At 33.7% G+C, this 4,684-nt stretch overlaps 1 pseudogene; it reads left to right on the top strand.

The window, feature by feature from the left end:
- The first annotated feature begins 1,677 nt into the window (after positions 1–1,677).
- Positions 1,678–4,434, top strand: LOC148587848 (8-hydroxygeraniol dehydrogenase-like; annotated as a pseudogene).
- Positions 4,435–4,684: the final 250 nt, after the last annotated feature.

The following is a 4,684-nucleotide window of genomic DNA, read 5'->3' as shown; positions in this document are numbered from 1 at the left end:
CTTCAATAAAATATTTTGTTGAACTCTTCTCTCTTTGCCGGCGGTATACTGACAATCGGTTCTCAGTCAACTTTGATAACAAATATTTTTTTTCAAATCAATAATTCATAATCAGGGCCGGCTCAATAGCTAAGCCACTGAGGCGGTCGCCTACGGGCCCCAATTAGTAAGGCCTAAAAAAAATTTTAATAAAGCCCAAAAAAAATTTTAATTTTATTTTAACTTAAAGGCTTGATTTTTTTAAAAAAAAAAGCCCAAAATTTTTTTCCATAAAAATTTAAGGCCTCTAAAATAAGGCCCCAATATAATACGCCAATTATAAAATAAGACCAATTAACCCAAAAAAATAAATATGTCACATCAATTTTTTTGGGCAACTAGTTAAAAGTTAAACTTAAAAGTCATGAAACAACAATGAGAATGAAAATAATAATAGGGGAAAGTCCACATAACCCCCTCAAACTACCACTCAATTGACAATGTCTCCCTCAAACTTTCAATTGTGACAATGTTCCCCCCAAACTACCAAAAATTGTCAATATTCCCCCCAATGACGAAATTACCCTTAATAAAATATAAACAAAAATACTAAAACTTCTAGAAAAAACCTAAAATTAACAAAAAAAAAAAAAAAAAAATCCAAACTTGGCCAATTTTTTCCTTTTTAAAATCAATTTTATAAGAAAAAAATTAAAAATTTTTCATTTTTTTTATATAAAAATTGAAAATTTTTGTTTTTTTATTTTATTTTTGTTTTATAATTTTATTTAAATAAAAATTTACGTTTAAAAAAATTACATTTTCGCTTAATAAAATGAAATTTTTTGTTTTTTAAAACTAAATAAAAAAATAGTTTTTTAAAAAAATAAAAATTTCCGTTTAAAAAATAAATAAAAATTTTTGTTTAAATTTTTTTTTTAAAATTAAAATTTTTCGTTTTTTTAAAAAATAATTAAAAAAAAATTTTGAAAATTTATAGGGATATTTTTGTCTTATTGATAAATCTATAGGGGCATTTTTGTCTTATTGCTATCCTTGGGGGGGACATTAACAATGTTTTGGTAGTTTGGAGGGGACATTGTCACAATTGAAAGTTTGAGGGGTACATTGTCAATTGGGTGGTAGTTTAAGGGGGGTATGTGGACTTTACCCATAATAATAATATTATAAACATATAATAATATTATAAAAATAAATATTATTTAATTAATATTTAAATATTAAAAAAAATAAGGTCAAACTTCAAAATTTCGCCTAAAGCCCCCCAATACATTGAGCCGCCCTGCTCATGTGTACCTAACATTAATAGAAAATTGGCAATTAATGAAAACACGGCATCTAATGGGGCTGCATGCCTAACCCAGATGGCCCATATATAGAACCTTAATATTTTACTCACAATCCGGTTATAGTCCTTGTCTCTCTTGCTCTATTTTATTACTGATCGAACCAGAGCTCTTAACTGGTGGAATATTGTATAAATTAAGATATTATAATATTCCGACCTCCTAAGTACATTTTGCCCTTGGCTTTTACCTCATTGATCGATCACATCAGCCGAACAGAAGAGACACCATATATATGTAATATGTCCCTCTTTCTTTCTATATAAACCAAAGCTTAATTAGTGTTGAGAAAGATCACTGATCATCAGTTCTCTAATTCTACCTTACGAATATGAAGAAGGCACCAGAAGAAGAACACCCTGTGAAGGCCTTCGGGTGGGCTGCTAGGGACCCATCTGGGCATCTCTCTCCGTTTAACTTCTCTAGAAGGTAATTAAAGCTCCACTCGATCTCTATCTAACACTACTGCATGATGATGATCACTTTAACATGCATTCATAAACATATAATAATAGTTAATTAACATGATTATATGCTGCAGGGCAACTGAGGATGATGATGTCAGGTTTAAGGTGTTGTACTGTGGAATATGTCACACCGACCTTCACACCATCAAGAATGATTGGGGCTTCACTGCCTACCCTCTTGTTCCTGGGTAAATATTTCCTTCCATATTATTGAAATTGAGCACTAGATTTTTTTTCCTTTAAATAAGAAGTTTTTGAACTTTTTTCCGGAATTACGTATGAAAGTAAAGACGTACAATTCATACGTACAAGAAGTCTTATTCCTCTTTTTTTCATTTTAAACAAATTTTCCAAAATAGATATCCAAACCTTAATAATTAATGAATAGTCACACAAAAAAAAAAAAACAAAAACAAAAACAAAAAACAAAAGTATTCAACTTTCCGTGATTTTTGGGTAAAACAACTTTTTTATGGTTCTAGTAAAACAAACAATTTACTTCAAACTGTTATATATATATATATATAATGGAAATCTGATGATTTCATTGATTAAAAATCGCGAGCATAAAGCTCTTATATAATAGAGTAAAAAGCTCTTACAGCACAAAGCATAAAGCTCTGCAAAATCATAACCACATGCTATGAGGTTACAAAGTCATATATACAAGCAAAAATTCTTACAATCAAGTGTTATCTATGGCTTCAATCTTCTGTTAACCCATGTACAAATACAGTTAAAGAGTATATCTGCTCCAAGCAGACTAGATCTAAGACCTGGGTAGCCAAATTTCCTAACAAAATTTATTTAAACCTGTGAGAGATAACCTCTCACACCGAATTATCCAGGCCGTGAGAAATAAACTCTCACACCTAATTATACATCATCGCTCATGAGGGCAGATCTAGAGAGAAGAAACATATTATTCAAAACAAAAAACACAAACAAACAACCAACAAGTAGCAGTAGCGGCCGAGAAAGAAATGAACGGTACAACACGGAGGAAGATAGACGGACGCATAGCGAGAGGCCGAAGTCGCTGATCTGGTCGGAGAACACCTACAAACATAAAGAAAAAGACCAAAAGGGGAGGGGGAGCGTAGGAGCGGAGAGTAGAAAGGGAAGGGGAGAGGAGGGAGCAGATCTGCTTCCCCCTCCTCTCAAAACTGTTTTCTAAGGACTTCGAACTGTTATATATTCCTTGAACAAGTGAGAAGTACATGCTTTTTTAATAATTTTAATATGCTAATTAAAAAAAAAAAAAATGTTTCTTGTAAGCTAAAAGAAACATTATGATTTTATAAATTAAATTTAAAAAATTCTTTTAAATTGGATTAAAGAAACTTTATCTATTTCAATCTCGTCTTTAAAGTCAATTCAACGAGTTACATCCCGAGATTTTTTTAAGTGATCTGATATCTAAAACCAATTCTACTTCATGTCTCATGAAGTGAAGGTCACTAGATCGAATCTTCTCCCTCCTTTCTCTTTCTGGTGTGGACATGTCAACAATATATATATATATAGCATGACGGTTGAATTTTATGTTGCAGTCACGAAATTGCCGGGGAAGTGACAGAAGTGGGGAGCAAGGTGAAGAAAGTTAAAGTTGGAGACAAAGTAGGCGTTGGATGCATGGTTGGTGCATGCCACACCTGCGAGAATTGTAACAATGACCTTGAAAATTACTGTCCCCAATGGATACTCACCTACGGTTTTGTTTACCATGATGGAACAATCACATATGGCGGCTACTCGGATACCATGGTAGCTAATGAGCGTTACATCGTTCGGTTCCCAGAAAACATGCCTCTTGATGCTGGAGCTCCGCTCCTTTGTGCTGGGATCACAGTGTATAGTCCCCTGAAATATTTTGGTTTAGCTGAGCCGGGTAAGAATATTGGAGTTGTTGGCCTAGGCGGGCTTGGTCATGTGGCTGTTAAATTTGGCAATTTGCTAAGGCTTTTGGGGCGAAAGTAACGGTAATTAGCACCTCCATTAGCAAGAAGGATGAAGCTTTGGAGCGTCTTGGTGCTGACTCTTTTTTAATTAACCGTGACCAAGAACAAATGCAGGTAAATGTTAGCTTATGATCCCTTAAATGAAGAACATCTAGTTCTTAATTTTACTAGATCTGTTTGATTGATGCTCTTTGTGCAGGCTGCCCAAGGCACTTTGGATGGTATCATTGACACAGTATCTGCTCCTCACCCGATTTTTCCATTAATGGGTCTATTGAAGTCCCATGGAAAGCTTGTTATAGTGGGTTTACCAGACAAGCCGCTGGAGTTATCTGTCCTTCCTCTAATTACAGGTAATTAATTCCTACAAGACGATGACAAAATATTTTCCCATTCAATTTTTATATTTATCTTTTGTTGGTTGTAGTGTTAATAAAATTTGTTAAGGCAGGAAGGAAGATGGTTACGGGGAGTGGCATAGGAGGAATGAAGGAGACACAAGAGATGATTGACTTTGCGGCAAAACACAACATCACCGCAGACATTGAGGTTATTTCAATGGAGTACGTCAACACGGCAATGGAGCGTCTTGCTAAGGGTGATGTTAGATACCGGTTTGTCATTGACATTGGAAACACCTTGGATGCTACCAAGCCTTGAAGACTATTAACTATATATACCTCCTGTTTATATTTTAATTCCTGTATTATTCCAATGGTACTTTTATTTAGTTTTTGCTTGTAATATCCATAGTGAAAAATCGTGTCCCTATTATCGTACAGAAACAATATATGGACGATCATGTTTAAATGTTGTAATTAGTCTGATAATGTTATTTAAAATTAATATACGTTATATATGTATATTTTTATTTTTGGAATGGCAGAGTACGTACCACCACTGCTGGGGA

Source organism: Corylus avellana, chromosome 1, assembly GCF_965113065.1.
Source record: "Corylus avellana chromosome 1, dhCorAvel1.hap1.2, whole genome shotgun sequence".
NCBI classification, from domain to species: domain Eukaryota; kingdom Viridiplantae; phylum Streptophyta; class Magnoliopsida; order Fagales; family Betulaceae; genus Corylus; species Corylus avellana.
This window is presented reverse-complemented; position numbering and strand designations above follow the sequence as displayed.